This window comes from Phyllobates terribilis, unplaced genomic scaffold (assembly GCF_046119375.1).
Source record: "Phyllobates terribilis strain yellow unplaced genomic scaffold, ASM4611937v1 Scaffold_7__3_contigs__length_470593459, whole genome shotgun sequence".
NCBI classification, from domain to species: Eukaryota; Metazoa; Chordata; class Amphibia; order Anura; family Dendrobatidae; genus Phyllobates; species Phyllobates terribilis.
In genome coordinates this window covers 276,489,747-276,512,123 of record NW_027362767.1, presented here as the reverse complement: position 1 = coordinate 276,512,123, position 22,377 = coordinate 276,489,747, and the positions used below count along the sequence as shown (strand labels likewise).

The 22,377-nt window shown below is 45.2% G+C and overlaps 1 protein-coding gene across 32 annotated transcripts in view; it reads left to right on the top strand.

Annotated features, from left to right (window-relative positions):
* The window catches only part of VSIG4 (V-set and immunoglobulin domain containing 4), a 791,917-nt gene that overhangs the window by 372,625 nt on the left and 396,915 nt on the right, over positions 1-22,377 (top strand). The gene's annotated exons all lie outside the window — the stretch shown is intronic.

The following is a 22,377-nucleotide window of genomic DNA, read 5'->3' as shown; positions in this document are numbered from 1 at the left end:
CACGTTCGCTCATCACTAACTATAATACACAGCCCACAGTCCTCCATGTTAGTATAATACACAGCCCATATCCTTCATATAATATAATGCACAGCCCATAGTCCTCCATAGAGTATAATGCGCAGCCCATAGTCATCCATGTAGTATAATGCACAGCCTATAGTCATCCATGTTGTCACGTGGATACCGCAACAGAGAGGGGCCAGAAGATAGCGGTGTCTGGTTTCACGAACTCCTGCACTGATTAGAACTGCTTCACCATCTTATTAAACAGTGGAGCTTTTTTTCCTTTCTGGCAGTTTAAGGGTTAATCAGTTCAGTTGATCTCCTGGAACTCTCCAGCCTTGATTGTCTCAGCTGTTCAGTGTTGGGCACTCCCCTCTGCTATATATGCTCGCCACTGGCACTTGGGAATTGCCAGTGATAGTTCTTACTGCCTGGTTAATGTCACGGGTGTGTCAGAAGTGACAGACAATTGCCCTGCAGTTGGTTGCAGGAGATCTCTTTGTTTGGCATTACAGACACCTTAGAAGCTGTCTCTTTAGGACCCAGCGTCTACCTTCCTCTTACTAATTAACACCCTGACTTGGGTGTATAAATACCTGCTGTTTGCTAGAGGGAGGTGCCGGCGATATTCACGCGACTCCTTGTGAAGGCTCGAGGAAGAGCAGTACTTTTTCCTCTCTGGAGCTAAGAGGACGTGTGTTCATTTCTCTGAAATTGACTAAAGTTAAGCTATCTTCCCTTGTTTGTTCCCCCTTGTTGTCTTTAGTTGTCAATGTGGATCGACTAGCACTCATCCCCTCCCTTCCCTGGCATTACCTTGTTGGATCCATGATGGATCCTGTGGCTGCTCTGGCCAGCTACAACTCTGCCTGGAGGTGGCAGACTTAGACTCTTTGGCTTTGCAGCACCCATGGACTCCAGGCTTAGGATCGACGGCTCCCGGGCAGCTCCTCATGGAGCCCAAGATCTCTTTGCAAAATAGATTCTCAGGGGTTGGGACAAGTTTGTGGTCTTTAAGGAGGCCTGCAAACTATATTTTAGGCTATGTACTCACTCAGGTACCGAGGAACAACGGGTGGGGATTGTAATCTCAGTGCTCCAGGGCGACACTCAAGCCTGGGGATTTTGTCTCCTCTCTTATTCCCCCCAATATTATGTGTTAGAGGGCTTGCCCTCCCCAGTGGTTCTAGGGCTGCCTTGGCTGATGTCACATAATCTTATAGTGGACTGGCAGGCACGGGAAATAGTAAGGTGGATCAATTACTATCAAAATAACTGCATGTGCATTAGTTTATCCATGGTAACTACCAGGTCTCTACCAGAGTACAGTATTTGTCCAATTACGAGTATGTGTTTTCAATTATGTCAAGAACTACACCTTACTGTCCTTATGGTTGCTCAGTGGATTTGATTAAGAAAAAAATGGGAGGTTGCGCCCCTGCTTGGATTTCTGGGAATTAAATCGGATCACTGTTCGGGATCCATATCTGCTCCCTCTTATTCCAGATCTCTTTAATCAGATTGTTGGGGCTAAGTGGTTTTCCAAACTGGACCTTAGGGAGGCCTATAATCTCATCCGAACGGAGATGAGTGGAAGACTGCTTTTAATATGCCAGAAGGACATTTCAAAAACCTTTTTATGCCATTTGGGTTGACTAATGCTCCCCCCATTTTTCAGTTCTTTGTAAATGACATTTTTCATCACCTGGCAGGTAGATTTGTAGTAGTAGTGTATCTGGATGATTATTGATTTATTCGCCGGACCTTGAGTCACATCACATAGATGTAAGGCAGGTCTTACAAGTACCAAGGGACAATAAATTATTTGTCAAACGAAAGAAATGTATGCTCTCGGTTCAGGAGATCCCTAATCGGGGTTATTTATTATTGTTCACCTGTTTTCGCATGGATCCGGAGAAAATCCGGGCAGTACTTGATTGGAATCGTCCTGAAGATGTAAAAGCTTTTTAGTGTTCGCCAATTATTATCGTAAGTTCATCAAGAACTTATCAGTAGTGGACAAATTGCCGGATATGACCAGGAAAGGGACGGACTTTTCTAAATGGTCCAGTTCGGCCAGTGAGGCATTTACTACTCTTCACAGATTATTATACAGCCTGATGTCACTCAGCCATTCATTGTAGAGTTTGATGCATCAGAGATGGGGGTTGAGGTTGTATTGTCACAGTGTTCTTTCCCAAGTAAATTGCGCCCGTTTGCATACTTCTCCAAGAAGCTGTCATCCTCCGAGAGAAACTATGACATTGTTAATAGGGATCTCTTGACAATAAAGTAGACCTTTGAGGAGTGGTGTTATTTTTTGGAGGGGGCAGTTCATGCGGTCATAGTAATCACTGATCATAAAAATCTTTTATATTTGGAATCTGCCAAACATCTGACACCTAGACAAAAAAGCTGGTCATTATTCTTTACCAGATTCAAATTTGTTGACTTATAGGCTGGGGGATAAGGATATTAAGGCAAATGCTTTATCTTGTTGTTTTTGATGCGCCCAAGGGATGGGGACTCGGCACCCGGGCCTTGCTGTTAGTTTTGGGGGATGCCGCGGTGGCCGGCTCCTGAGGCCGTACCCTGGGGTCACTCTTAAAAGCAAAGGAATGGGGAACAGGAATACGGGATAGGGAAAAGTTCGTGACGCCACCCGTGGTGTCTGGTGAGAATCACCAGCGCTGCTACAGTCCTCTGAGAACGGTGATCAGGCAGCTAGATGGTGCGGCTCCCCACAGGTGGAGCGGGGCCTCAGGGCAGCATAGGAGAGGGGATGCAGGACAGAGGGGACCCAGCCGGGTCGGAGGAAGAATAGGTACACACACGACAGTTCGCTTCAGTACCTTTACTGGTGGTGTTTCAGGCACGATCCAGGGCACTGTAGGGTGAAGGGTGCATGTCAGGACTCTCCCCAGTGAGCGGGTGTGGGGCCTCCTGCTTCTTGCCTTTTCCTGTTAAGTTTATGACCTGCCTGAAGCTAGGCCTAACTTGGTCTCTGTCTTGCACCGGCTGACCTGGTGGTAGGGCCTTCTGATGGAGTTCACGCTCCCTGGAATTTTTGGGCCTCAGTGACTCCTGACCCTGGTATAACGGTCGGCTTTTGGTGTTCCTGGGACATGTAGTTCGCCAGGGATTCCGGTAGTTTCTGCTGGTCCTAGAGATCCCTGCAGACGCGGACCTGGTGTCTGGTAAATAGTTGTGGGGTGAGCTGGTTAAACTCCTCTGCCCCCTATGTAGCTCGCTTACTCCTCTTGCCTTCAGCCGCTCAGGGCCCTCACTAGGCTTCACACTGGCAGTAGGCCTCGCTACTCTTCACCGCTCTTATGGCGTCGGCACGCTGTGGGCTAATTAATTGAGCTTTTTGAGTCTGTACTCTCTCTAGAGGGACTGGAACTACCGCCGTCACCTGAGGAAAACTGTTCTCTAGACTGAGCTCCACTGCAGGCTGACCTCTCCCAGGCTCATCTACTGCAGGAACTAGCTCTGTTCCCTGAGGAAACTGTTCTCCAAACTGACTGCCTAGCTCCACCTTCCCTATTTATATCCCTATCTGGGCTCCCTCTGGTGGTCTGAGGTGGAAGGTGTAGGTGTGTGTATGCTGTGAGGGCCTCTTGTGGAGGAATCCGTCCATGCACCCCTCTAGGATCTGTGGCACTAATGTGCAGCAGGGGCGCCACATTTTTCAGGGGGAGGAAGTAATTGTTAGCCGGTCCCTTACAGAAAGGGGCAGTTATCGCAACTATATATACTAATCTGGAGAAAGAGGTCCTAGAGGCTCAGGGGGGTGCCCTGCTGCCTGTCCTTCAGGTTAAGTATTTGTCCCTGTGAACCTCTGTCTTAGAATTGTGAGTGAACATTATGATTCGGTCCTGGCTGGACATCCTGGTAGTAAAGCCACCACAGATCTTCTTACTCTGCGTTTTTGGTGGTCTAGGGTCCACCAAGATGTTTGGGATTATGTAGCTGCCTGCAGTACCGGTGCGCATTCTAAGATCCCACATACTTGTCCTTCCGGGGCTCTTCAACCTTTGGTGATTCCCTGTAGACCATGGACTCATTTGTCTGTTGATTTCATCACTGATCTACCCATATCAGCAGGTTACATTGTAATATTGGTGGTGGTGGATAGGTTCAGCAAGATGGCTTATTTCATTGCACTACCTGCTTTACCAAATGCGAAGACTTTGACGCAAATTTTTATCAAAGAAATCATGAAATCACATGGGATTCTCTCTGATATCTTAGGTGCTTCGTGTCTGAGAATCAGGAGAATTTGGTTTCTTGTTTACCTCTCGCTGAGTTTACCGTGAATAACCGTTGTCATGAATCTACTGGCAAATCCCCGTTCTTCGGGGCATATGGTTTTCATCCTTAATTCTGCTTCTACAATAGGAATCGTTCCTCAGGAGCACCTGAGGAGGAACGGTTTTCTTCATCCATTACATTAGTGTGGCAAAGTGTTCTTAATTTAAGAAGAGTGGGATCCAAATATAAGAGTATGGCTGATCGGAGAAGCTTGGTGGGTCCAGACCTGAGTGTTGGTGATTTGGTGTAAATGTCATCAAAGAACAGTAACTTGAAGGTTCCTTCTTGGAAACTGGTACCCGGGTTCATTGGCCCCTACAATATAGTTGCCGTCATTAATCCAGTAGTGTATTACCTTACTTTACCAAGATTCATAATGTGTTTCACCAATCACTTCACAAGAAATATATTGCTTCCTCTGAACCATCATCACCATCATCTTCCCCAGTCATTGTTGTGAAGAATATGGAATTCAAGATAGCGAAGATAATAGATTCTCGCTTTGTACTCCGGTCTTTTCAATATTTGGCACATTGGAAGAGTTATAGTCCTGAGGAGAGAATGTGGGTACCAGCGTCGGATGTACATGCAACCAGGTTGGTCCGGTTTTATCACGTTTCACATCCAAATAAACCTGGCTCTGAGGTTCTGGAGGTCCCTCTTAGGAGGGGGGCTACTGCCATAGGGCTAATGTGACAGAGAGGGGCCAGAAGATTGTGGCGTCTAGTTTTACGAACTCCTGCACTGATTAGAATTGCTTCACCATCTTATTAGACAGTGCAGGCTTTTTCCTTGCTGGCAGTGCAAGGGTTAATCAGGTTAGTTGATCTCCTGGAGCTCTCCAACCTGGATTTTCTCAGCTGTTCAGTGTTGGCCACTCCCCTTTGCTATATATGCTCGCCACTGGTACTTGGGAATTGCCAGTGATAGTTCATACTTCCTTACAAAGGAAATGTGTCATCCTTAACTTTAGGCCTTTTAGAGATCATTTCATATTCAACTTGCTTAACTGTTCACAATAACTTAATTTTGACCAGGGGTGTCCAAACTTTTACATGCCACTGTGTATATACATATTATAAGCATACTGTATATATGCTTTTAAAAACATAACTGTTAATATATTATTTTAATCAATTACCAAAATGTAAAGTTTGATTGATGCAAAAAAACTTAGTAATAATAATTGTAATTTTTTTTAATTAATAATAAGATAGAAGGGAAGAATAAAACCAGGAACAGAATCAATAGACAAAATCATAGTCTGGATGACAGCCGGGGTCAGATACCAGGTGATCAGTAACAGCCACGTCTGCGACCAGTATGAATACCGCGGAGCCTGGTGACAGAGGCATGTCCGGGCAGAGATGTAACAGAAGGCCTCAGGTAGATGGTGAAGGTCCTTCTATACAGCTCCAGCAGTGATGGTAGATCTGCTGGACTTCAGGGCGCTGGATGCGGAGGTTTCCCGTCTTTCGAGATGTCTCTAGGGGGACGATGACAACATGCAAATACGCGAGCAGCCCTGGCTAATCCACGCCGGCAGGATGATAAGATCCGGCGGAAGATGGAACCTATGAGAAGAGAAGGAAATATAATGTAAGTGATGGGACTCCATATGACATGGTACTACTGTGCGGTCACTGTGGCCGGACGGCAGAGGAGTGTCATCACACAGAGGTCAGCGATCATTGTCAGCCATCATACATGTGATAATCCCATCCCTGACAGATGACATCTGCTCTACATGCATTTATCTCACTGACGACCTCACACAACATGGAGCTGATTCTCACACTTACCTCGTCTCTTTTTCCGCTTTTTCACATTTTCAGATGTTTCCTCGTCAGCTGGAAATTCTGATCAGAAAGAAGAAAAAACAACAACTCACTAAGGACACATTGTTATGGGATCTGTTTTGCATCTGTCCTGTATATAGTAGGATTATTTTTGTCCTGTCCCCTATAGTCCTGATAATCTGGTATTACATAATAGGGCAGAATAAGTCCTATATACTGGACATGACCTCATCTGGGGGGCATTAGATGTGTCACTAATATGGAGCAGTGAGCGCCCTTGTGTGCCGCCATGTGGTGCATCACTAATGAGCGATATTTTACTATAGGAGACGATGTCTCATTACGATGGCGGAGGTTACTGGATGCTACAACGTATCACAATATCCATGATTGTACTGTACAAAGTTACGGAAATAGAGACACAGTATGGGCCCATGGGCAACATAATTGGGATCCATGAAAGATGGATAACATAGGAGACCTACTACAGAAAAACCATGTGAAGATATTTGACCCTTGATGACAACATTCACATTTTTGGAGCTATAGACATGTACATACCTGACAATGGGGACGAGGATGGCAAGCTGGTTATAGCATCATCTCTATCAGATCCTTTCTGCCTGTTTGGAAGAAGAAAATCAAGTAAATCACAAGTAAATTCTGTATAAAAGGAATTGTCTCACTAGAAGAACATCGACTATAAGGCCTAATAGGACATATGAAAGGTCTCCTACCCAAAACTACCTTCTATGGAGCAGAGTGAAAAACAACTACCAACAATGGCCGGCATGTAATACTACATCTCTCCTACAATGTGGGCAGCATTATCAATGCCTGACTGGCTGCATTTATTGGCTGTTATCTCCAGTGAATTCTGAAGCCAAAAGCGCAATGACCGCTGATCATGGGGCGGTGGATGCTGCACTTAATATTATGGTAATTATGTCCTATATTTGGTGTTGTGCACTTATATCAGCCTGGAGCTCCCAGTAATAACCACATAATCTACTCACATTTCTGAGATGTTTTTGCTGGATGATGGGGTACACTCTGGAGGGGACTTGATAGTGGTGGTACAGAGCTAAAAACAGAATAATAAGATATAAATTTCTATTTTTTTACTTTTAGAGGTCTTTTTTACATATTCTGGATTTATTGATCACATACTTACTTTAGAAAGCCTTTCAGAGGACGACGTAAAATTTTGGAAGAAAAGGCTCTCATTATCCTCACTTGTGTCCTCCTCCTCTGAGTCCATATGCTTGTCTGTATCAGCGTGATCTACAAGACATAGGTAATGAAGTGTTATTACAGGTTAGCAGTGTAACACAGTCATCATTTATCACTAATATTAATGGGAACTGATTGACACATATTAAGGAAGATGAGACAAACAGCCGCTTAGTCTAGATGACTTCTCCTTCTACTTACTGATAAATAAGCTGGTGTCCACATCTGACACAATCCGAGGGACATACTCCGGCTTCTGACTTAGAAGGTTTTCAAATTCTAAGTCACACAAGAATGGATAACTCTTGATCTCGAAGGCTCCTCCTGGAAAAAGAAAACCAAAAGTTGAGCAGACATTGTCAGAGACTGCTCCATATCGGAACAATTTATCTTAATCTAAACTAATGACATAACCGAAGGAAACAAGCTGAAAGTCATAGTATGGATAACTAGAAATAGGCAAGCAGATAGAGAAGTGCTGATCCTCATGGAAAGAAGCGATATTTCCTCATTGTAAAAAGTGAATATAAAAACTAATATATTGGTTACCTGTCCCAAGTCTTTGTACAGGATTTGTTCTGAGCAGGTCATCAATGAGGTCTTGAGCATCGGGGGGGGGAGAGCAATCCCAATCCCAAATGATGTCTCCTGTTATATAAGAAAATTACAGAAAATAAAACCTCTGTATTGGACTGTAAGAAAAAGCAAAGGAAATAACGTAACCCATTTAACCAGTCAAAGCAATGATCGGATTATTCTACTTACCACTGACAATATTTTTATGAAGCTCAGATAGGGAGTCCCCATGAAATGGTACATATCCCATCAGAAATTCATGCAGGATGATCCCCATTGACCACCAATCAGCAGGTCTTCCATAGCCTTTCTTCAGGATGATTTCTGGGGCCATATAATATGGGGTGCCACAGTCCTGAAAACCGACAGAAGATAAAGATGAGAATCGATGAAATGATTATTATGACAAGTTCTCCCCATAAAATCACAATGACAGAAGATAAAATATGAGTGGAAAAGTTCTCTAGAATGAAGAACGTAGAGAAGAGACAATAGTGTAATGAGATTTGTAAAGAACAAGCTAAGTTCCTGTAAGTGATGCCGACCTCATGGTCCTGGAACTCTCTGGCGATGTCCTCCAATGATTCCTTGTGGGTGTTGGCTTCTGGTATCATGACACCAACTTTTGAAATCCCAAAATCGGCGACTTTAATGTGTCCAGCCGGTGTAATTAGGAGGCTGTGAAAGAAAAGATAGTTTTAGCCTCATAGGCCATGTGGTAATAAATAACTTTCCCCACTTTATTATGCTACAGGGGGCACTTACTTCTCTGGCTTCAGGTCTCTGTGCACCACGCCATAGCTGTGCAGGTATTCCACAGCAAGAACTGCCTCTGCAAAGTACAGGCGGGCCAAGGGGACAGATAAAGGACCCCTGGTTCTTAGGAGGGTTGCGCAGTCTCCACCTATAGAAGAAAGGAAATATGAGCGGTGAGGGGTTTATACAGCAAACCACCATGAAGTGTCATGAGAAGTGAGCGGAGACATTGGGGCTGGAGACAATATATACGGACAGTATCAGACTGAAGAACATTGGGCCCACCAGGACATTTGATTCCGAGGGCCCACACCTTTCTCTTCCACTCTTGAGCCCCATAGTGCAAACCTTGCAGCTGCTATGAACTCTCCTGAAGGAGAAGCAAGGGCCCACCGGAGGATTCTCCGGTTCTCTGGTGGGCCAGTCCAACCCTGTATACCGATATAATGTACAGAATATTAGTCTGAGGTCATGGTGAAATGTCGTCTATGTCACTAATAACATAAAGTGATGTCACATCTCGTCTAAAGCTGGAGATACTGACGTGCTCAGTGCGGACATACAGGGAGATCACACACATCAATGACTTTGCGGAATATCTATAGTAAATGCTCTGCGGGGATGTAACCGTCCACGGGGACAAGTCCTAATGATAAGATGTCAGCAGACATGGGCTGAATATAATACATGTACATGTCCTACCTCCTACATACTCCATGACCATACACAGGTGAGATCTAGTAGGGAAGGAGCAGAGCATGGAGGTCACATAGGGACAATCAGCGAATGTCAGGATGTCCCTCTCCAGAAAGGCCCCTTCCACAGCTGTTGGAGTATCCAGGGTCGTCTTGGCCATTTTCTTCATAGCAAAGATCTTCTTTGAATCTTTATGGTGCACTAAGTAGACGGATCTGGAGAGAAAGAGAAACCATGGTTTATTATGAATCATTATTAACAGTCTGTCTATAGAAGTCATTATATGATCTTCTGTACTCATGTTTAATACTAGAAGTCACTAGAAATACACATCTAGTAATCTATGAAATAATACTACATAGATCACCTATGGGAGGATTGCACAATGCCACATCTGCCAGACCCTCACCCAGGTCACATTATCACCCATGGGAGGTCTGCACAATGCCACGTCTGCCAGAACCACACCCAGGTCACATTATCACCTATGGGAGGTCTGCAGAATGCCACGTCTGCTGGAGCCCTCAGCCAGGTTACATTATCACCTATGGGAGGCCTGCACAATCCCACGTGTGCCAGAACCACACCCAGGTCACATTGTCACCTATGGGAGGTCTGCACAATGCTACGTCTGTCAGATCTTCACCCAGGTCACATTATCACCTATAGGAGGTCTGCACAATGCCACGTCTGCCAGAGCCCTCACCCAGTTCACATCACCTATGGAAGGTCTGCACAATGGCACGTCTGCCAGAACCACACCCAGGTCACACTATCACCTGTGAATGTCTGCACAATGCCACGTCTGCCAGACCCTCATCTGGGTCACATAATCACCTATGGGATGCCTGCACAATGCCACGTCTGCCAGAACCACACCCAGGTCACATTATCACCTGTGGGAGGTCTGCACAATGCCACATCTGCCAGAACTCTCACCCAGGTCGCATTAACAGGTCATTTCCCTATGATAACACTGAATGGCAGAGCACAGAGGCTGAAGCCTTGTCATAGGGAACCCTGAGAAATGTGGATTATGCCAACTGAAATCTCACCCAAAAGATCCGCTGCTGATCAGTTTAGATGTTTCGTAGTCGCTCATACGCGGCTTTCTCGCCGGGATCAATGATTCCATCAAGTTCTAGAAAAGAAGAAGAAATGATATTAAGATCTAGAAGCTTCGGGAGCAAATCTCCAGATGCAGAAACGTCTCCTCCTATATTATCTCCCAGCTGATGTCACTGATCCGATGTAGGGATGATACAAGCCGGACGCTCCGCAGACACAGATGTAATGTAAGGGGGGATCCTCCATACATCGGAATCATTGTACAGTGCTGGATAATGTGAGAAATCACACAGAGGAGAACTTACAGAGGATCTGTCTGTGTGCTATGTAATCTGAGAGAAGAATGATGTAGGGGCTGAGACCCTGATTCCAGTGATGTGTCACTTACTAAACTGTGTGGTGTTGTGTCAATAAAATCAGTGTTTTATCAGCAGGAGATTATCACTAGAGGACCATCTGTCTCGTGCCATGTAGTCCTATTGCTCTGTGTTACCCCACCCCCACCACTGAATGGCAGCTTTCTGCTTATGCACACTGTACATAGAAAGCTGCCAATCACTGGTGCAGGCGGGGTTATACACAGAAAGCTGCCAATCACTGGTGCAGGCGAGGTTATACACAGAAAGCTGCCAATCACTGGTGCAGGTGGGGTTATACACAGAAAGCTGCCAATCACTGCTGTGGACGGCGTATTACACAGAAAGCTGCCAATCACTGGTGTGGGCGGGGTTATACAGGGCTCAGCATTCCGAGCACTGCCAGATCTGCAGCAGAAAAAAATATTGATTTCGTCACAACTGCTGCCCTGAATAAGGTAATGAATACATCGCTGGAATCAGGGTCTCTGCCTCTACATCATGCTGCCCTCAGATGAGGAGCAAAAACTTGCTGACAGATTCCCTATAATATAAATGCTATTATCTAATGCAATGGTGTCATCTCCTCTGATGATAGAGGCGTCCCCTGGTTATATGGGGGATAATACTGGACGGGTCATTCACACCCCGTGATCTGGTGATACATAGACATCTCCCTCTATAATACTTACATCGGCAGATTCTTGGATCTCTGGGATCTCTAAGATTACACTGTCAGGATCCAACAGCTCAGTTGTTTCTAAAATAGTGATAAAATGATGAAGAAATAAAATATATTAGACAATATTAATCCTACATATATAATACAACAATATAACAGAGAAATGACAAGACGTCTGTGAATGGGATTAATACTCGTTATATGGGGACTCTATATATGGGAACGTCCGTCAGAGCCATAGATAATGTAATGTAAATGGTGGAGGACCCCAATCACCACATGAATGAGGAACCCATCACCCTCGATGAGCGATGGGAAGAGAGCTAAAGCGTAAGAGCCGTATGCAAATTAGCCTGGAAGTGCACAGGGGCGTGTCACTGCACTCGGACTTCTTCCACGCCCCCAGTGCACTTCCATCCTGATTTGTATAAGACTTCTACGTTAGTTTTCTCCTGACTGGCACTTTGGATTTCTGGAAAAAATACGAGAAAATGTCCTGTCCAGTCCTCCCACTACTCCCATATGTAACATGTGCTGCCAGGTTCCCATTACACAGAGTGGAAAGAGTAAATGTGACATTGTCCCCTGTTCTGTATAATATCCGGATATTTCCTGTAGAAGGTTGTGTGATCGGCTCACCTGTAGTCAGATCGCTGCTCGGCCCCGGCTGACTCATATTGGGGTCAGGGGTTTCTGGGGTCACATTTTGCTCGTCTTCGGTGTCGCCTTCTTGTGTCTCCTGATAGATAGAATATATAGTATTAACACGTGGAGCCTTCCAGTAAATCACCAAATCCATAAATCAGGAAGGACTAAACCTGCATTTACAGACGCACCAACTGTAACTATACAGATCAGGCGCCATCATGAGGGCTTTTCTCAGAAAGTTCTCTCAGATCTAACCCCAGATCTTCTGATCTCTGACTCGTGATCTGGAGAAGATCAGGAAACAACGACGTGTGATAGAGAAGATGATGGATCCTTACCAGGCTTTCCGAGGAGCAGGCCGGACCTTCCAGTACACACAGGACTTTTTCGGCCAGTTCTTTAATAGAAGCCAAATCTCCATGTTGAGATCTTTTTTCAGCCTATAAAGAAGAAAAGAAACAAAAATGAAAATTCTGAGATGAGAAAGGTCACAATAGAGGCGGCCATTGTATGTGACGTCTGCTCCTCTCTGCAGATACAATGACTACATATCTGGGGACTCGTTCTGTTTTATATTGAAAGAAAGAAGAAGCTTCTATCCCACCATTATTATTCATTATTGTAGAAAATATTTGTGTGGAGCATCCGCCATTTACCTGCTGTAGTAATGTCCTGATGTTCTGATGTAAATCCATCAGATACTCTGAGGTGAGATGACCTCGGTGGTATTTGGTCAGGCTGTCCATTACTAGCTCCACCACCAGCCGGTGAGTGAAGCTGAGGACGCCATCGGGTGGTAGAAGCACAATCTCAGGGCGATAGGTTGTAAGAATCTCCCATAGAGCTTCTACCTGAAGATTTTCTAAAAGTATTTTAGCCATAGCTACAACCTGCAAGTGCAATCAGTCACTATAGAGCCAACAAAGGCAGCCCTGACCCTGTGTACATTGTATAAGTAGTGACTGCGAGCTGTGATGTCATAATAGCCAACAATCACCAGTGATGTCATCATGGAATCTTGTGATGGAATCTTATAGAGGCAGCTCTGCACAAATACATGCTGCCAAGCAATATTTAAAGTGTGTGGGGGCTCATGTTGTATATAGGGGGACTATGTTAGGGCTCAGCTGTATATATGGGGCTATGTGAGGGCTCATACTGTATATAGGGGGCTATGTGAGGGCTCACACAGAATATATGGGGCTATGTGAGGGCTCAGCTGTACATAGGGGGCCATGTGAGGGCTCATACTGTATATATGGGGCTTTGAGAGGGCTCATTGTGTATATATGGGGCTATGTGAGGGCTCAGCTGTATATAGGGGGCTATGTGAGAGCTCAGCTGTATATAGGGGGCTATGTGAGAGCTCATACTGTATATAGATGGCTATGTGAAGGTTCATACTGTATATAGGGGCTATGTGTGGGCATATACGGTATATAGGGGCTATATGTGGGCTTATACAGTATAAAGGGGGATGTCAGCATACTTAATTCTGCTCAATATTAAATTGCACAATTAATAATATAAAATTATAATTATAATTAATATGTTAATATTAATATTGAGCAGAATTAATTTTATTTTTGTTATGTGTAGTGCAACACAGCACCTGCATGTTAATCGCGTGACTTATCACATCATCTATCAAAGAAAATCATGTGACATGTCGGGTGCTGGGGTCCCCCACCTTCTAAACTGCCCGGGGCCTCGGCTACTCTTAATCCGTCCCTGCTTCTATCCCACTATTATTATTCATTATTGTGGAGAAGATTTGTGCGGAGCATCCGCCACTTACCTGTTGTAGTAATGTCCTGATGTTCTGGGGTAAATCCGTCAGATACTCTGAGGTGAGATGACCTCGGTGGTATTTGGTCAGGCTGTCCCTTACTAGCTCCACCACCAGCCGGTGAGTGAAGCTGAGGACGCCATCGGGTGGTAGAAGCACAATCTCAGGGCGATTGGTGGTAAGAATCTCCCATAGAGCTTCTACCTGAAGATTGTCCAAAAGTATTTTAGCCATAGCTAGAACCTGCAAGTGCAATCAGTCACTGTGGAATAGCGAGAAACTGCAAGTGCGCTCAGTCACTATGGAATAGCTAAGAACTGCAAGTGCGATCAGTCACTATGGAATAGCGAAAAACAGCAAGTGCGCTCAGTCACTATAGAGTCAACAAAGACAGCTGCGACCCTGTGTACATTGTATAAGTAGTGACTGCGAGCTGTGATGTCATAATGGCCGACAATCACCAGTGATGTCATCATGGAATCTTGTGATGGAATCTTCAAGGAGCTGCTCTGCACAAATACATGCTGCCTAACAATATGCTTTTTTGGCGCTCCCTTTTATTTCCAATTACCACACAACCAGGATAAGGGAATGTTCACACGTTGTATTTTTGCTGCATTTTTCTCTGCATCAAAAACCAGATTGGTGGCAGGAAAAACCCCTGCGTACAGTCCGCACTTATTTGCTGGGTTTTTGCAGTGTTTATACTTGTGGGTTTTTTTTCATTCATTTGAAAGGGTGAAAAACGCTGCAAAACCCCTGAAAGAATTAACATGCTGCAGATTAGAAAAAAATACAGCATGTGAATGAGACTTCAGAAATCTCATTCACTAAGCTGGTACTGTAAAAAGCTGAAAAAATGCTATTTGTGAACATACCCCAAAGATATACTCAGTCATATTATGGGAAATATTGTGTATATTTATTCCTCACATGTCTTTTTTTTTACCATAGAACATTTACCTCATTGGTTGCAGAGATTACTATTAACAAATGTGACAAATATTGAAGAGTTAATAAGTGACCAAAGGAGTCAATCATTTATATCATTAACATTAATCGTTGTTTTTCTGTAAACTTCCATCCTTTACCGTGTGGGTTTCGGTGGCGTTACCGTGCGGCTGCAGGAGCGGAGAGCCGCTGTCAGACACGGCCAGACTCCCTAGAAAGATGGTTTATTACAAAGGTCTCCGAGCATCAAAACAGTCAGAAAAACACAAGAAACACATAACACAAACTGATACATTTTATTGTAATATACAACGAACACAGATCAGCTGTGCAGCGGAAGACGAACCCTGAAATTGCTAATACCCAGCCCTAGTTACAGGGGAAATCAGCAATCATAAGCTTCTATTTAGATAGGGAAATGCTCCTCTTTTATGTCCTTATTGTGGGCACAATGTGTATAATAAATAAAAAAAGAGAAAGAAAAAGTAGGAAAAAATATAAATTTTTTTAAAAAATAAAACAAAATTTAAAAAAATTTAGGTCACTGTCAGTACAAATTGCCTTTTCTTACCCCTCCCCATAAAACACATGTCCCATATATACCAATAACTGTCATGAAAAGAGTAATACAGTTTCCAATGAATGTTAGTGGTAGGGTGCAGCCGTCTCCGCTAAACTCCATCCATAGTTTTAGTAAAGTGACGTGAGTAGCAGAAAAAAGTCACAAATTATTGCTCAAATTATCACATTTTTACGCCAATCACTAAATAATATCTGCCAATAGGTCTCATCTATATTAGGAATAGAGAAATCCCATAGTTATATGGGAGATGGTGCTGGACATGTAATTCATACACAGCTATCTGGTGATATACAGACACCTCCCTCTATGACAGCGGCACATTCATGGATCTCTGGGGTCTCAGATTTTCCAATATCAGTATTTGTCAGCACATTCGTTCCTAAAATATGAATACAATAATAAATACATGTAATATATTAGACTGTATCATTCCTGAATATCTAATGTGATCGGACCTTGAATAACACATCCATATATAGAAAGATCAGGGGCGGTGTCAGCACCCGGCCCAGCCGGGCAAGCGCCGGGGCCCTGAGCAGGCGGGGGGCCCACTCGCGGTCGGGCACCCCACTGGGCTATGGGCGGAGGAAAGCGGTGGCAGCACCCGCCCTTCTCTCCCGTTTGCTCAGGGCCCCAGCAGCCGGATAGTTACTTCTTCCCGTGCCTCTGCAGATCTGATGTCTTCCAGCTACCTGTTACATCTGAGGTCATAGGGTGCGGAGACGTCTTTCCACCGTGCCCTCCCCTGAGCCATCACAGGCAGTGCAGAGCGGCACGATTTGATTTTTTTTTATTTTAATGTATGGAGGCATGGGGCATTATATGGGGGGGAGAAGTGATATCCTGCATGGGGCATTATATGGGGGGAGTGACATCCTGTGTGACGCCTCTCAAGCCCTGCCCTGGGAAGATGGGGTACTCGGAGCCGGGTCAGATGTTGAGGAAGGGGGATGCAGTCGTGGCCTTGACCCGTCCCGTGCCCAGGGCCGTCACATTAAAAATGATGTTCGGGCTATCCGGGTTGAGTGGTAATTGTCGACTACGCCACCTGTGGTGTCTGGTGATGCGCCACCAGCACCGCTAGCAGTCCACTGAGGCCCGATGTCATGGCGGCTAAAGTTCTCGCTGCTCCCCACAGGCGGAGCGCGGCCTCAGGGCAGGGAAGACAGGATGAAAGGGGGTGCAGTGGTGCGGGAGTAGAGACGCGGGCACCGTGTCACGTGGTATGGCGCTTAATGAACAGGCCATAGGGATGAATTTCCAAGGCTTTACTCACAGTTCTCATAAGCAGCGCAAGGCTTCTCCCTGCTCCTCGCGGAGTCCTGCGGCCACCAGGGACGGGGGTCCGACTACCTCCGAGGAAGTCCAGTGTCCGGCAGCGTCTCTACACCAGAGTATTCCTGCACTACAGACTTTACCCCTTCCCGTCTGTGCAAGTGTAGATAGGCCGGGTCTCCCTCTGAGCTCCTCTCAGGTGTACGGCTCGGGTGGCAATTCCTCTCCATCCCAAGCCCGGCGGAATCCTCAGGGCCTAACCGGGCTTTCCCATCCTGGACATAGAGTACGAGGTCGGGTGTCGGGGGCCGGTACCCCTCTTGCAGTCGGAATCCCTCTGAATAGATCAGGTAGGAGATGACAGGTGGCGAACTCTGCTCCGTCTGCATCCTCCCCGGGACCCATTTGCTAGGGAGCCACACTCTAAAGCTCCCGGGCCTTCTTGATCCTGGTCCTTGGTCGGGTTGAGACATTCCTTGTCCACGACCTCCCTCTCGTACTATAGATCGGGGTACGAGGGCTGTGTCCCATGCCGGTGCAGGCCCACACAGGATCTGCGCTCCCGGAGGGAAGTCACATTAACACACAGTAGATGACAGCACAGTACGACCACTTGACAGACACACTGTCCGAGACCACACAGGTCTGAAGAGCTGGACAGGTCCACACAGGACCAGAGCAGAACCAGCAGAACGACCAAAACGAACAAAAAGGACCAAGATGGCATTCTATTAAATAGAAATTAGAAGTGTAACTAACTAACTGTTCCTCCACCCACACCCACTAAGTGGTTCCTACCACTTTGTGTTCAGAAGTCTCCCTGTAACCAGGGGAGCAGCACCTAGTGCATACTATCTCCCTCTGGTGGAGAAATGTGGTGTTGGATGCAAAAACTAGGTAACCACCATCGTACCGGACTTACCTCAGAGGAGGAGCACCACACTCCATTAAAGAAGTGCAGCATTCCTGTGGCGGCCGAACCCTCAGGGGCGCCACACCTGCATGGGGCATTATATGGGGGGTGACATCCTGCATGGGGCATTATATGGGGGGGGACAAGTGACATCCTTCATGGGGCATTATATGGGGGTGAGAAGTGACATCCTGCATGGGGCATTATATGAGGGGTGACATCCTGCATGGGGCATTATATGGGGGGAAGGGACATCCTGCATAGGGCAATATCTGGAGGGGAGAAGTGACATCCTGCATGGGGCATTATATGGGGGTGACATCCTGCATGGGGCATTATATGGGAGGTGACATCCTGCACAGGGCATTATATGTAGGGGGAGAAGTGACATCCTGCATGGGGCATTATATGCGGGGTGACATCTTGCATGGGGCATTATATGGGGGGGAGAAGTGATATCCTGCATGGGGCATTATATGGGGGGGGTGACATCCTTCATGGGGCATTATATGGGGCGTGACATCTTCCATGGGGCATTATATAGGGGATGACATCCTGCATCGGGCATTATAAAGAGGGGAACAGCCTGCATGGAGCATTATATGGGGGCCACTATCCTGTATGGAGCGTTATAAGGGGACCAGTATCCTGTACAGAGCGTTATATGGGGGCCAGTATCCTGTACGGAGCGTTTTATGGGGGCCAGTATTCTGTATGGAGCGTTATATGGGGGCCAGTATTCCGTATGGAGCCTTATATGGGGCTAGTATTCCGTATGAAGCTTTATATGGGGCCAATATTCTGTATGGAGCATTTTTTTCTGACAAGCATTTAGTGAGGAGGAGGTGGAGGGCATAGTGGAGTATATTTGTCAAAATGTCTTTTTGTCATTTGTCAAAATGAATCCGGTATGAATCAGTGAAGGCTACTATCCACCGATGGCTGATGCCAACAATTAGATTGGCCATATCATCTGCCTGCCTGACTGTTCATTTTCTATCTTCTACACTTATCTTCTGCAGAAAGTGCTGATCGTCCACACTCGGCCTGGCATCTACTCCCTGTCCATCATATGATTTATATTGTAATACTCCTGCTGCCAGGGCAGACATTGCTGGCCCTAAACTACCAGTCATCTCCTTGTCTGCCCCATCTTAATTCTTTAGCAGCCACTGCACAACCACACCAGCCTTATATCTCCTGGCTGCTCACTGTGTTTCATAGTGCTAGACTGTAGATCTAATGCTGGGAAACATATTCTCTTGAGTGTATATAAACATAATATTAATTTTATTTCTATAGCGCCAACATATTCCACAGCACTTTACAATGAAGCAGGGACATGTACAGACAATAAAGAGAATACGAAGTAACACATAGTTCAACAGTTACAGGAGGAGTGAGGTCCCTGCTCGCAAGCTTACAATCTATAAGGAAATAGGGGGACACAATAGGTAAAAAAGTACTTGTCATGTACGGTCCAGCCATCACTATAATAAATAAGGGTTTTCAAATAAGCTGCATGATCCGGTCATCAGCCATTATCTGTGCAGTTGCCAAGTGCTATTGGGTGCATGGAGGGTGTGGAGACAGATGAGAAAGAGGGACCAAATTCTAAGGACAATTTAGAAAGAGGGAACAAGGAAGAGTTAGAATAGTGAATTGAGGTGATAGGCCTGCCTAAATAGATGTATTGTTAAGGCAAGCTTAAAAATGTGGAGGTTAGGTACTAGTCAGATTGTATGGAGTAGTGTATTCCAGAAACCTGGCACAGCACGAGAGAAGTCTTGGAGATAAAGGTGCGAGGTTTGGCTTTGTTAGTCTTAGATCAGTTGCAGAACGGAGAGCATGTGTAGGGTGGTAGACGGAAATGAGGGAGGAGATGTATGGTGAAATAGAACTGTGGAGCGCTTTGTGTGAGAGAAATATAAGTTTTTATTGTATTTTGTGGTGAATGGGCAACCAGTGCAATGACTGGCACAAGGTGGAGGCATTGGTGTAGCGGCTGGACAAGCAAAAGACCCTGGCTGCCGCATTTAGGATAGAGTGGAGAGAGGAAAGTTTGGTAAGAGGGAGACCAATCAGTAAACAATTTCAGTAATCCAGATGGGAAGGAATAAGAGTGACAGTAATGATTTTTCCATTTTTTAAGGTGAGGAAATATGAAACACCTCCCACAATATGGCTAATTTTTCAAATGGCTTGGTGACAACAGGCTATAGCTTCTTCATATTCAGAAGAGTGCGCCTGTTTTGTCTCCAGAAAAAAGATGATTTTTCGTCGACTTGATAAAAAGCTTTTGTAATTTCTTAATTATTTTGTGATTAGCGAATCAGTTGTGGATCCCAAAAAAGGGATAATTTTTCACTCCTAGTTTAGAAACAATTACTTCTTCACATTCAAACAGTACCTATGTTTTGAGTTGTAAAGGAGGGGGCAGGAGTCAGGCGTAGCTAGATGGAAGCCCCCCATGACTGGGATTGGCCGTGAGGAGCAGAGTTTGGAAGATGCGGGGGTTTAGGATTGGGTGAGGACGTATGGGGAAAGGCATTAAAGAGTTGAGGGGTGGTCTGTGGGAATAGTGCAGGAAAATGCCATTCTCCTGTAGGACTCGGACAGTGAAGACCCACTCACCCATCCTCTTCTTTACTCCGTTATTTTATAAGTTTTGTAATGTGGGGAATAGGGCTAGTTGATATAGGGAGGTTTTAGATGGGTGGTAATGCTTAGTGACTGTCACAGTGGCTGGATTGGCGGGTGGGTGGGGTTCTTGGAGTTGGTACTGATTTGTTGGTACAAGGAATTTGCGAGAATTCCGGGCAGTTTGAAGTTACATGGGGGGTGGTCTGGCAATTTTTGGTCAGGGTTCTGGACAGGGTTTTATCCTGGGAGATCTTAGGTGATTAATCTTTCACGTATTGTGGAAGTATGGTGCCCTCGAGCTGGTGGTGCACGGCTGAGGGTAAGATGGCGGTTGAATTTGTTTCGTGTTATAAAAGCCAGACCTATTAGCTCCAAGAACCCTCCCCTCTGATTTTATCTGGTATTATTATTGTTAAAATGTTAATGTTTGTATGTTAATCAAATGCCCACTGTGGCCAAATTTATTCAAAGAATCCATTGGTGAAGTGTTTTTATTCGGAGGGGGTAAGGTGTAGCGTTGGAGAAGGTGCAACGAGGTAAATACGGTAAGAAGCCGTACTGGCCGTACCCGGTCAAGAGATAATTTTGGGATGGCTTGTAAAAAAGCTATGACTTCTTCGTTTAGTAAAGTGGTAAGCTCTTGATACTTTCCAAACAAGAATAATTTTTGCGCCCCACTGCGTGAAAACGCCACAGGTTCTTCCATTTCCAATGCCTGTGCATAAACAGCATTAAGGTATGAATCTGTTTCCAAAAAAGGGATATTTTTTGGACTGTTTATATAATGTAAGTATCCTACAAGGTCTTATACTGCTGTGTGTGATTAAACAGGTTATTGGTTACAACCGCTTACAATCCATTTTCCCCTAGCCAGATAGTTTGAGATGGCTTGGACATTATGAAGGCTGCCTTTCCATTATCGAGCTCAACATTAAATCAATAGATTCCAAGTGAAATTCTTATTGTCATACATATACTTTCCAGGCAAATAGTGGCTTTTTAGTAATGTGATCTGTGGCTAATTTTTTTGCCGCAGGTTAAATTTTTCAGAAAAATTTAGCAAAACCCTCAAATTCGAATTTCAAAACATCTGCTCATCTGTAGTATTTCCTTTTAGAATTGCTTCTTTAAAGTACCTCTTTAGTAAATGTATCCTCAAGCTGGTGTTCATGTTTCTTAAACTTTACCATACAAAGGCATCTTGCAAAAAAGACCTTTAGGCTATGTGCCCACGATGCAGAAATGAAGCAGGAAATTTCTGCAGCATTTCTGCATCTCCCTGGCAGAAAAAACGCATGCAGATTGTGCATGCGTTTTTCCTGCAGAATACATGCGGATCCACATGCGGATTCACATGCGTTTCTGCATGCAGATTGACAAGCACTTTCCAGGCGATAGCATCACTTGGAAAGTGCTTGACAACTAGGTGACGCTGTATAAATCCATGCAAACAGCATATACAGTGTGAACCGTAAAAATTAAAACAAATAAAGCTATACTCACCCCCGAGGCCCCGGCGTGGCTGCAGCGCTGCTTCCTGGCTGGTTCCTGGCTGCCGGCATATCGCGAGACAGAGCAGTGAAGGGCCTGCGGTCACATGACTGTGATGTCACCGCAGGTCCTCAAGCGATACCGGCATTCAGAGAAAAGCCTTCGGAAAGGTGAGTATAAACTTTATTTATTATTTTATTCTTTTTTCACAGGTACAATGGTACCCAGGTCTGGATGAGAGTCTCCTCTCCTCCAGAACTGGGTACCATCCGCACATAGAGACGCATAGAAGCCGCTTGTAAAAATGTACAGTCGCGGTTTCTGTGCGTCTCAATGCAAGTCAATGGCGGGAGTTCCGCTGCGCTTCCGCAAAATTAAATGACATGCTGCGGATTTTTGTACGCAGCATAAACGCTGTGGAAAAATCCGCAGCATGTGCATAGAACATGCGGAATCCCCTTGGGGACCATGGGGTGCGGATTACCTAGCGTTTCACAAGCATTTCCGCTGCAGAAATTCCACAGCATAAACGCTTGAAAAGCGCTACGTGGGCACCCAGCCTTACTTCCAGCATATGCCACTGTGTTATTGTATCACA